Here is a 13144-nt window from a genome sequence, read left to right as displayed (position 1 = left end):
AGGGTTCTCTTCTGAATGTGGTAAAGAGATGCTATTATGATAAGAATAATTATTACATATTAGTTAAAATTCCATTTAGGGAATTTTATGTTCCTGCTACTTTAAAAGAGGATTGCTAGCCCTCCAAGTTGGGGGGCGAGATTAATTAGTGTCAATGGAAGGATCTCCAAGATAAAAACAAATTAACCCTTCTTATCCAGGCTTGCCTGGGTGTCCTTGAGTTGCTGCTTCCTTTGTGACAGAGATAGTGTTTGGTCTGATCTATTCTGATTGGAGAGAAAGGATGGAATGCACATTTGATTTGCTAAAGGGCATCTGATGTGCCAGCCACCATGATAGGTACTTTAAAAAAAGAAAGAACCTTTGAACTAGGATTTCCCACTGTTCCCACTGAGCCTACTGGAGAACTTTGCTAAATTGAGGCATGTGTGCCTAAGACTATATTTTTGACATAAATTGGATCATCTCTTTTGCATGGCCCCTCCCAAGCCATTCCTGACTATTTACTTCCATTTCATTCCAACAGGCAAAAGAAAACAGGGGATTAAAAACACTTTTGTTGTTTCTTTTAACGTCTTCCATGAATACTAAAGACATTTGCTTCAGGGTTTCTGGCTTGAAAGATATTTTTTAAATGGCAGATACAATTCCTACCTGAAAGAATGTTAATAACTTTCATCCTTTGTCCAATCCCACTGGCTATAATATTTCTTCACCCTTCCCATCAAATATTAATACTTGGAAGTTGTAGCCCAGATTTTCCGAGATAGACCTCAGTTCATATACTGCAGCTATTGTCAAGTAATGCAAATTACTACATATGTACTTACATGTATTTTGATTTTATAAATCTCTGTGAGTTTTATCATGTAAATAAGTTCAAAAATAATTAAAAGAAAATCTATGGCTTGTTCCTAATTTTAGTTTCCAAAGATATATGCACCTATCACCCAAATCTTGACCTATCCCATATATTTCAACGAGTTTTGCTGTGTAACTTTAGACCATTTATATAACCTCACTGAGACTCAGTTTTTTTAATACTATAAAAAAGGATAATAAGATTCATTTCATAAGATTCTATGAGGATCAAAATGAGATAATGTATAAAAGCATTAGTGACTTTCCCTTCAGGGCAAGATTGAGTTAACAGGGACCAGATTTACCCTCCTGGTTGAAACAATACAAAACTGGCTCAAATATAAGAGGCAATAGTTTTTAAGACACTGGGCAACTAGCAGCAAAGGACAATAACTTCTGAAAGGCAGGAAACAAACAGGGCAAACTTTAAAAAGATTCTAGGCCTTATGAGGTTGTTGTGAAGATTAAGTAACTTAACATACTTCAGTGGTTCAAATTAAATGCTCAATAAACTTTAGCTATTAGCCTAAAAGAAAAAAGATTCCAGGCAGTGGAGGCAAAGTAAACTTCAGAGCAAAGAATATTGTGAGGAATAATGAATGTCATTTCATAAGAATAATGGGGTCATTCTAGTAAGAAGATATAGCAATCTTAAACACATAAGCACGTAATGACAAATCTTCAAAATACATGAAGCAAAAACTGATGAACACCAAGGAGAAACAGATCAATTCACAGACAGGTTTCTTTTCTTAAACAGCTTTCAGTTTTGACTGGGATGAAAGATTAGTCAATAATGTGACAGATTAGAAAACCGAAAATGTTTTAGAAGTAATGCTATTAAAAATAACAAATAAAAAAATGAATGAAGAGTGGCTAAGCTGCATTTACTAGAGAGGAGATTTGGATAATGGAGTGACTTGGATAGGGAGAGGCAGAAGTGGAGTTTTGTAGGGACATTTTGGGAGGGACCATTGGCAAAACCAGGGCGACCTTTGTATAAGATGACAAAGTATTTAAACAGTAGTGGCACAGGACAAGCGAGGGAGAGAGATGCAACATACCCAGCGAAAATGTTATTTTCTCCTTGCCACAAACACTCTTCAGACTAACCATTTTGTGAGACTGCCTCCCTTCAAGGTTTAGCCAGATGCTCATCATAATTCAGTTTCACCTGGATAAAAATCTAAAAGGATGACTTATTGGTTTGAATAGGCTGTTGCCCAGAATTCAGTGGTGTAACACAATAAATATTTTTCTTTCACGATATGATCAAATCATGTTCTGCTGTACGTGGTCTTTCAGGAACATTGGCTGCTTTTGTCTTGAGTTTGTGCTCCTCTTTCCACTTCTCAAATTCTGTCTATTTAGCTAGTGGATGGGGAAGAGAACCAGGAATGCATGAAGGAGGTGTTTACATTTCAGGCCCAGAAGTGGCTCATGTCACATAGGTTCACATTCTCTTGGTAGAAATGTAGACACATGGCCTCAACTAACTGTAGGATGTGGTCTAGCCATGTGCCCAGAGGAAAAGCAGAGCCCTGGTGCTTGTAAACACTGCAACAGATGTCCCATCCCATCTAGTTATTAATGCTCTGAGAACCACTGTTCTCTGTTGAGCACTGGCCCTAACTCCCAATTTATTTTCTGAATGAATTTAACATTTTTGTTACAGTAAATACTCATGGAAAGAATTTGAACTGGAGTCAAACATCAGTATTTTCTAACATCACTGAGTGGAAATAAAACATTATAGAAAGACATAAACAGACTGATGTAAAAATATATCACCAAATCTCAGAATGTCAGAGGAGAGTGAAAGATCTTAAAAACCACCTAATTTTGTCTCCTAATTTTGCAGCTAAATAAACTGAGACCAAGAGAGGCTAAATTATGTGTCCAAATTTCTGTAGATAATTAGTAAGAGAGCTGGGGTCAAAACCTAATTGATGTGATCTCACGCTTTAAATTACCAACAGGAATTCAATGCATCAAGATAAAAAGTCTTCATGTTATACTTTCAAAAGGCACAGAACAATTAAATAGTTTTGAAACCTAGTGGGTCTTTAAATTACACAGTTGCACAAAGGAAACTTTTATTTTTGATGGGCATTTTGCTGTTTTAATTGATGAGATGATAAGTGTTTACCAGAGAAATGCCTGCTGCCCAGAGATGAAAGAATTGTAATAGCAGTCAGGGTGAGGCTCTTTCTGTAAGAAATAGTAGGCCATTTTTCTTGGTTTTCACAATTACAAATTTAGATCAAGTCAGAAATCTGACAATGGATACTCCTTTGTTTCTAGGATAAGAACATTTCTCAGTTCTACAGATAGACTTGCTTTGTAGTGTATGTTCTTTTTCCTTAGTCTAATCTAAGTGCTGCCATTTCTTTCCTCTTCTTCCTCTTTTGTATACAACCCAGTACCTTACTTACTGGCATTTGACACTAGGGACTCTGTATGAATGGATTTTCTAGCTGAATGAAGTTTACCTGCATTAACAAGATTTATTAATTTTATAGGGAAATTTATCTAGACTATATCATGTACTTATCTATTACCTTGAAAAGAGCTGTAGTATCTCCCCTTTAATACAGAGGTTAGTAATGGAGAGCAGAGGTCTGGAGCCAGACTGCTTAGGTTTAAGACCTGGCTCCGACTCTTTCCAGTCGTGTCACTTTAGGCATGTTACTTAATTTTCATTCTTCTCTAGTTTCCTCGTTTGTAAAATAAGAATAATATTTAGTGCATTCAGCTTGATGTAATTGTGGACATTAAAAGTTGACAAATGTAAGACACTTAAAGCAGTATCTTACATATAATAAGTACTAGTATATATTAGCTCTAAGCATTATAGCCTACATTGTGGAGGGGTGTGAGGGAGGATAGATATTAATTAATAGAAAACACAAATACATTTTCTCACATATGAGAAGTTAAGGAAAACTACTACATGCTATTAATGTGTTAACAAAGGAACTAGATTTAGCCTGGGAATGTACTAGTAGCATAGAATTCTTTATATCTTAGTTTTTCCTACTGATATATAAGTTGTGTGAAAGCAAGAAGCATGTCTTAATTTTCCTTATGTAATTTTCAGTAAGCAGAGTATCTAGTGCATAGCAGGAACTCAAGACTACCTTGGAAAGAGAGATTAAAGGAAAGGGAGGAAAAAAATCTTGATTCTACAGGTATCATCATGAGACTATAAAGATGTTGGAGGCAAGTATTCTGCAGAGGCTAGAGAATTAATCTCCCTGGTGACCCTCATCTGCAGAGGTGTAGGACCTTGGAGGTCACAATTCCAGTGATTCTGGGCATCTGCAGCTTAATGAGGATGTATCCATTTATGCATTAATGCTCATTCACATGGTTCAAAGCAGTCCCTCGGGTCTTCCCAGAGGACTGGTTTGCTTATTTTATACAGGGTTCTTAGAATATGCTGACATGTTTGATAATCAGGGAGTCTTGGCTGGGGGAATGCTCATCTTGGGAAAGCCAGTGAGCTATGTTTGAAGGAGGCTTTCCGCCTCTCTTGGGAGTTAAACAGTTTGAAAACAGGCTGACTTCAGCCTTGCCTAGAATCCAGAGTAAAGGAGAAATATAGGGATGCCATATCAAAGGGGCCCTGCTGTTCTTCTGGCCTGAGGGTGAATTCACTCCACAGGTCATCTGGTCTGAGAGTGCTGCCTGTTTTTTAGGGAGAGGAGAGAAGGGAGGAGCAGATGGTGAGGTGCCTTACCCAGGTCACACAGTGACTGAGCCCAGAGACCTCAGACTGCTATGCTCCCAGTCTGATACCCTGCACCTTAGCAAGTGAAAATTTGGACCATATGAAACAACTTTTTAAATCTGTAAATGACTAAGGAGAGAGAAAGAGGAGGCTGTATTGTTTGAACCTCCAACTTTAAATTGCATTAACAAGCATAAAAACCTATTTCAAAATAAGGCAATCAAAACAGTTAAAAATTTGCTAGGCATCATTCTGAGAGTTTTATATGTGTAAGTTTATTTAATTCCCATAACAACACTATGACCTGGGTTCTATTATTATCCCTCTTTTACAGATGAAAAAACTGAGGCATAAGAGGTTAAGCCATTTGCCCCAGGTCACTCAATCAGTAGGTTGAAGAGTTTAGGATAAAGATTTAGTTAAACATTAAAGGAAAACAGTGTCACTATTGAATACTTAATACTACCTTTGTCAGGGTGTACTTCTTTATTCCTTTAATCTGGTCCCATTCTCATCCATGGCAGGGACAGACCTTTCAACATCATTATATTGATACATAAAAGCTATTCTAAGAGAGGCGGTCAGGATCCACAAGAGAGTCTTGTTTCATTTCAGGAGCTCCACTCAGGAGACACCTGGAATAGGGCTCATCCCAGACTCAGCCAGGAGAGACAGACCTTAACCTTGGCTGGGACCCAGAAGGCAGAGGATAGAAAAGAAAAAGGAGGTAAAGAGGAAATAGAGAAAGCAAACTCTATGTGGACTGAAATACAACCTGTTGGGAAGACTGGAAAACAGTTTAGAGTCCTCTGGATGCCAGATGTGTTCGTGAACCAGCTACAAGGAAACTGGACTTTTTCTGGTCATGTTTGATATCTGCATGCCCTTCTAAGTGTTGTATTGCATAAAAGTAATACTTTCTCTCATCCAACTGTCAAAATAACCCTTTCAGCTAAATATTATATTCCCTTTTATACAAATAAGTAGGCTGATATTGAGGTAGTTTAACTAATGTCAGGGGCCTAGTACCTGGAAAGGACCTGAGACTCCAGTCTGCAGTTTTGAAACTGATACACTTTCCCTTACCCTGAAAAGTGAAGTGAAGTTGCTCAGTCGTGTCTGACTCTTTGCGACCCCATGGACCGTAGCCCGCCAGGATCCTCCATCCATGGGATTTTCTAGCCACGAGTACTGGAGTGGGTTGCCATTTCTTTCTCCAGGGGATCTTCCCGACCCAGGGATCGAATCCGGGTCTCCCACACTGCGGGCAGACACTTTACCATCTGAGCTACCAGGGGAGATGCTGGTTAAATATCCAGCTGAGCCTATAAATGCTTCTTTTCCCTCATAAGTTAGCTGGGTTAGAGCACTAGCTGTGCAAGTCTTCCTCAGCTCTTCTTCTGTGTCTCAGCCCCTCCTCCCAAGGCCTCAAGCCCTGATGCGGCCCTAAAGGAGGCCAGTGAAGCCAGAGCCACACTGGGAAGTCAGGGGAGGGCACAAGACTGGGCCCTGTCAGGGTATGTCAGTGAGGAACACATGCGTGTCTTGGGCTCCCAGGGGCCTTTGCATTGCCCAGGTCTTCAGTAACAGACTATCAAGAATGCCCTAAAATAGACAGCATCAAACAGTCCTGGCCTTGGCTTTGAGTTGCCACCAAACCAGGAGGCCAGCTCAGGAAGCATTAGCACATTTTGCTCTTCTAGGAATAAAAGAACCACAAATGTGTCCTTGAGTCTGTTAAACAATGTTAACTAAAGGGAGGGGTCAGGAGAGAGGTACGTGTGGTGGTTTCTGGGCAGGAGATGAGAGAAGCCACACGGCTCATTTGCCCGGCACTAATGGATCTAAAATGAGGAGCCTTGATGCCAAGGGGACTGCTGTCTTGAAATGAGAAGAACTGAGAACAAGGGAAGTCCATTAGTGTCATGTTTGTATTTCTCCTCCTCTGAAGCTGGATTTTAGGCTCACAGGGAGAAAAGACCAATGATTTCCATCCTTAAGAGCTTTGCCCACTAGTGTCAAATTATTCCAGGAGGGAGAAGGCAGGAAAAAAAAAAAAAGGCAGTGGACTAAAGAAAGGATTTGGAAGTGTGCTATGGAGCTTCTTTCTTCTGTCCCAGCCAGAGCTTGACCTCTTAGGAAAATGATTAGTAGTTGATAATTGGGGCAGGGAGCTTCCCTGGTGGCTCAGAGGAAAAGAATCCACCTGCCAATACAGGAGATGCAGGTTTGAGTCCTGGGTCAGAAAGATCCCCTAGAGAAGGAAATGGCAACCCACTCTAATATGCTTGCTTGGGAAATTCCACGGACAGAGGAACTGGTGGGCTACAGTCCATGGGGTCAAAAAAGAGTTGGACACTAAACAATAGCTGGGGCAGGGGCTTGTTTTCTCACCGTCTACACGTGCAGGCTCTTAGCCAGAGAAGGCCTTACTTATATGGCCCACTAGCTACAAAGTCATAATTAAGAGCCATCAAAATTGCAATGTACCCTAGCTCTGATCAATCATTAATTTCACCAAAACAAAACAGCCTTGATCTACAGAAATAAAATTTAAAAAAATAATAAAAGTAAAATAAAATGCTATCTAATATTTATAAGCACTTACTTTGGGCCAGGTTTGTAGTTTTAAATGCTTTATAAGCTCTAATTCTTTAACTCTTGCAGTAGTGCCAAGAGGTAGAATCTGTATATAGCTCTATTTTATTCTTCTTCTTCTTTTTAAATATTTATTTATTTATTTATTTCACTGTGTAAAATCTTAGTTGTGGCACTTGGGATCTTTTGTTGCAGCATGTGAACTCTTAGTTTCGTCATGTGGGATCCAGCTCCCTGACCAGGGATCGAACTTGGGCCCCGTGCCTTGGAAGCATCAAGTCCCAGCCTCTGGACAACCAGAGAAGGTCCTACAGCTCCATTTTCAATCAAGAACACTGAGGCCCAGTGGAGTAAGTATTTCATCATCTTCTACCACTTAAAAAACTGTTCCAACACTATTATTACACTTGTCTCATGCTTTTTGGGGTCATGAAACTAGACAGCACATAACAGAGTCAGCTCTGTGTTGCTCCAAGATGTCTAGAACCACAGCTGGGATGACTTGAATGTCTGGGGCCTGGTAAGGCATCTTACATGGCCTCTCCATAGGCCAGCGTGAGTTTTATCGTTATGTTTTGGCCTCAGAGTAGTTGGCTTCTTCCATGGTGCCCCAGGGCTCCAAGAGCAAGTGTTCCAAGAGGGCTGAGCCGAAGCTGCAAGGCTTCTTTTGGCACAGCCTCAGAAGCCCCAAGAAGGTGACTTCTGCCCCTAAGAGGAGCCAAAATTCCAGGAAAAAGGAATAGGAGAGACGTCAAAGAACTGAGAATCATTTTAAATATGCCACTGTAAATAATCAAGTCATATAGCCAGTAGGTTGGAAGATAGCATTACTCAGACACTCTTAATGACTATGCCAAGTTTAGCAGCCTGGTAATTGAATTTATGTATCATTGAGACAAATCCAGTAGATGATGGCTATTTTGATGTTCATTTGTAATTCAGTTATTTGGCACACAGATTACATTTTCTTCCAAAGACGTGATGTTTCTTTCCTCTCTCTCTTTGTTAAACATTTGTTAACACCAACTTTGTGCCAGGCATTATCCTAGGTGTTAGGAACAGAAAATGAATAAACTACTGTCCTTATTTTTAAGGGTTTCATGGGCTAACAAGGGCTAACCAGATATTACGGACAGAATTTTTCTGTCTCCTCCACCCAAAATTCATATGCTGAAGCCCTAACCCTAGGGTGGCTATATTTGGAGATGGGACTTTTACTAAAGTAATTGAGGTTAGATGGGGTCATAAGGGTGGGGCCCTGGTCTGAAAGGATTAGTATCCTGGTAAGAAGGGACACCAGACAGCCAGCTCCTGCTAACCTTCCTCCTCCTGCTTCCCACCCCAACAAGCTGAAGAAAAGCCATGTGAGGACTAACAAGAAGGTAGCCTTCTGCAAGCCCAGAATAGAGTCCTCACTGGAAACTGAATTGGCCAGAACCTTGATTTTGGACTTCCAGAAACTGTGAGGAAATAAATTTGTTTAATTTGTTAAACAAATTTGTTAAACTTGTTCAAACTACACAGTCTATGGTATTTTGTTATGGCAGCCTGAGCTAAATAAATAAACCAGCTAAAAGGAGAGGAAGAATGTTCCCAGGAGAAGCAACAGAACATTTAATTGAAAGGAGAATTAAAAGAGGATGGCATATTAGGGAACCACTAGTAGTTCATCAAGCCTGAAGTATTATATATGTGGGTAAACAATGGGAAACAGACAAGAAAGATGCAAAAATCTGGATGTTTGACCTTTTTGAATTGCTGGATTAACCAGCCCTGTGGCTGCCTGACCTCTGCATTTCTCCTTATGTGAGATATTTCCATATTCTTTGAACTACCATGACATGTTTTCTCTCCTTTGTTTTTAAGGGCATTGATTCATTTTGGCTACATGTTACAAAATCCTAAAATAATCATGATTTAAAAAATATAGAATTGTAGTTCTCTCTTGATAAAAATGTACTGATTTTGGAAACCCAGGGTAGACTCTCTACAGTGGCAAATGCCTGTGTTTCCTTTATCATGCTTTTACATTAAATAGATGACTGCAGGAATTATGTTACAAAGACAGGCTATAATGTTGATATTCTAACCAGGAAGACAGGAGAATACAGATCACATGTCTTCCCTTTTTACAGACATAGAAATCACATTCAACACTTATATTTGTGTGCTGTTGATCAGAACTTACTCATATGGGAGCACATATGTGGCTGCATGAAAGATTTTGACTTTACTTTGGATGGTTATGCTTCCAGAAACAATGTGTGGGCTTGTTGCTAAAGAAGAGGAGCAGTGATGTTGAGGAATGCTTACTCATCTCTGCAACCTAGAGACTCTTCACAATTCATCTAGATGATGATGCACTTGTACAAGAGCTGGTAGCTGGAGTGGAAATGGATTCCTGAAGGGATTTTCTGGGTAACTGTGAGGATAATTCTGATGTGATTGGACTTCTGCTATGGTTTCTGACATTAATCAGTTTCCTGTTTGAACAATAAATATTCTTGCCCAGTGAACCTAACATGATTTTTCTGGAGTTTTATATTTTTCCTGTAGCTAGCCTTATTAGAAGGAAGAGACATAAAACAGAGAGAATATTTTAATCAGTGGAATATTATTTCATAGTATTTCACAGTCTGTAAAGTGCTTCAGTACCATATATCCCACCTGGATAAAAAAGCAAAAGCCATATTAAAGAGTCATTTTACAACTTTTGCATAGCAAAAGGAACCATCAACAAAGTGAAAAGAACAACCTGCAGAATGGGAAAGAATATTTGCAAACCATATATCTGATAAAAGATTAATATCCAAAATATGTAAAGAAATGTATAAGACAGCAGCAAAAACAAAGACAAAGCAAAACCCTAAATAACCCAATTAAAAACGGGCAAAGGACCCGAAGAGATATTTATTCAAAAAATGTGAAAAGTTAACAGGCACATGAAAAGATGCTCAACATCACTAATTACTAGGGGAATGCAAATCAAAACCACAGTGAGATATCACCTCATGCCTGTTAGACTAGCCATCAGAGATGACAAGTGCTGGTATGGATATAGAGAAAATGAACCCCTTGTGCATTGTTGGGGGGAGTCGTAAATTGGTACAGCCACTATTGAGAACAATGTTGAAGATCTGAGGATCCTCAAAAATTAAAAATAGAACTACCATGTATTCCAGCAACTCCACTTCTGGGAATATATGCAAAGGAAATGAAAACATTAACTCAAAAAGACATCTGCACCCCCATGTTCATAGATGCATTATTTGCAACAGCCAAGACATGGAAACAGCCCAAGTGTCCACTGATGGATGAAGGGATAAAGAAGTTGTGAGATATATATGAATATATACATAAATATGTTTACTGTGCTTAGTCACTCAGTCATGTCCAACTCTTTGCGACCCCATGGACTATAGCCCACCAGACACCTTTGCCCATGGGGATTCTCCAGGCAAGAATACTGGAGTGGGTTATCATGTCCAGAAGATCTTTCCAACCCAGAGAGCAAACCCAGGTCTCCTGCATTGCAGGCAAATTCTTTACCAGCTGAGGTACCAGGGAAGCCTATACATAAATATCCATATATATAAATATAACATATATATTATAAATATAGATATATAATTCAGCCCTTAGAAATGGGGAAATTCTATTTGCAATAACCAGGATAGATCTTGAAGACATTATGCTAAATGAAATACACGTATCTCATTATAGGTGGAATATATAAGATAGGATTATTTATAAGCAACAAGAATGTGTGCTTATCAATGGAGTTCTGACTTTTCGCTTTCTCCCTAAGAAACTGGTAAACATACTCATATGGTGTATTAGTCTCCTGGGGCTATAACACAGTACCATAAACCGGGTGGCTTCAACAACAGAAACTTGGAGTAGAAGTTAAGAACGAAGAACTTGGTAGGGCTGGTTCCTTCTGAGGGCTGTGGGAGAAGTCTCTCTCTCCTAGCTTCTGGAGGTTTGCTGGAAACATTTAGCTTGTAGATGTCATTCTCACTGTGTCTTTACATCTCCTTCCTTCTGTGCATGCTTGTCTTTGTGTCCAAATTCTCCCTCTTTTATAAAGACACCTTGAATCATACAAAGACACTCTAATGACCTCATGTTAAGTTGATTACATGCTGTGAAGACCTTATTACCAAATAAGGTCACATTCTCAGACACTGAGGATTAAGACCAACATATCTTTTGTGTGTGAGGGAAGAAGGGACACAATTCAACCCTTAACAGATAAGTATTATTGAGGAGAGACCTTTGATTTTAATACAGTTTAGATTTACCATCTTTTGACTTTCTTTGATTTTCCTCTGTCCCCCACACTCTTTTTCTCCCCCTCGTTACTCCATTAATTAATTTGTCAGGGTACTTATTAGTGATTACTTATATTATTATTCAGAATTCATGTTAAGTATTCAAAATTTGTCATCGATATTGCTGATGAGACCAGATCCCCCAAAACCTGCTGCAAAATGCTGGCTGTCTGATTTACTTTACACTATGGGAATGGTTGCAGTGTATTTCATCTTTGCATCCCTCATTTAATCTCAACACTCTCAATGCCTCCTCTACCCTGCTTCCCATTCCTTACATCTATGTTAACTTTCTTTTTTTTTAATTTGCTGCAGTTAAGGGAAACTTTCCGAGAAAAAGTTATTTTCTAACTAGACCCTAATCTTTTTGTCTCTAAGCACACACCTTCTGTGTAACTTTTTTTTTTTTTGGCTATGCCTCACAGAATGCAGGATTAGTTCTACAACCAGGGATCAAATACATGGTCCCTACAGTGAAAGCACAGTCTTAACAACTAGACCACCAGGGATTTCATTGTGTTGTTTTTCAGTTGCTAAGTCATATCTGACTCTTTGTGACCCCATGGACTGCAGCATGCCAGGCTTCCCTGTCCTTCATTATCTCCTAGAGTTTGCTCAAACTCATTTCCATTGAGTCGGTGATGCCGTCCAACTTCTTTATCCTCGGTTGGCCCCTTCTCCTCCTCAATCTTTCCCAGCATCAGATTCTTTTCTAATGAGTCAGCTCTTTACATCAGGTGGCCAAAGTATTGGAGCTTAAGCTTCAGCATCAGTTCTTCCAATGAATTTTCAGGGTTGATTTCCTTTAGGGTTGACTGGTTGGATCTCCTTGCAGTCCAAGGGATTCTCAGGAGTCTTCTCCAGCACCAAAATTCTAAAGCATCATTTCTTTGGCATTCAGCCTTCTTTGTGGTCCAACTCTCACATCCATACATGACTACTGGAAAAATCATAGCTTTGACTAGATGGACCTTTATCAGCAAAGTAATGTCTCTTCTTTTTAATGCACTGCCTAGGTTTGTTACAGCTTTTCTTCCAAGGAGCAAGCATCTTTTAATTTCATGGCCATAGTCACTGTTTGCAGTGATTTTGGAGCCCAAGCAAATAAAATCTATCACTGTTTCCACTTTTCCCTCATCTATTTGCCGTGAAGTGATGGGACTGGATGCCATGATCATTGTTTTTGTGAATGTTGAGTTTTATATTAGCATTTTTACTCTCCTCTTTCACTTTCATCAAGAGGCTCTTTAGTTCCTCTTCACTTTCTGCCATACATGTGGTGACAGCTGCATATCTGAGGTTACTGATATTTCTCCTGGCGATCTTGATTCCAGCTTATGCTTCATCCACCCTGGCATTTCGCATGATGTACTCTGCATATAAGTTACACAAGCAGGGTGACAATATACAGTTTTGACATACTCTTTTCCAACTTTTGAACCAGTCCATTTTTCCACATCCAGTTCTAACTGTTGCTTCTTGACTTGCATACAGGTTTCTCAGGAGGCAGGTAAGGTGGTCTGAAACTCTTTAAGAATTTTCCTTAGTTTGTTGGGATCCACACAAAGGCTTTAGCGCAGTCAATGAAGCAGGAGTAGATGTTTTTCTGGAATTTTCT

At 39.4% G+C, this 13144-nt stretch overlaps 1 long non-coding RNA gene across 1 annotated transcript in view; it reads left to right on the top strand.

Moving 5' to 3' along the window:
• The window catches only part of LOC139035063 (uncharacterized), a 31180-nt gene extending 21549 nt beyond the window's left edge, over window positions 1-9631 (top strand). The window contains exons 3-4 of the long non-coding RNA XR_011487576.1: window positions 7388-7542; window positions 9448-9631. This is a non-coding gene — a long non-coding RNA (uncharacterized lncRNA). The remainder of the gene's footprint in view (window positions 1-7387; window positions 7543-9447) is intronic.
• Window positions 9632-13144: the final 3513 nt, after the last annotated feature.

The sequence above is a fragment of the Odocoileus virginianus genome, chromosome 5 (genome assembly GCF_023699985.2).
Source record: "Odocoileus virginianus isolate 20LAN1187 ecotype Illinois chromosome 5, Ovbor_1.2, whole genome shotgun sequence".
NCBI classification, from domain to species: domain Eukaryota; kingdom Metazoa; phylum Chordata; class Mammalia; order Artiodactyla; family Cervidae; genus Odocoileus; species Odocoileus virginianus.
The sequence above is the reverse complement of the archived record's forward strand: the minus strand, read 5'-3'. Positions and strand labels throughout refer to the sequence as shown.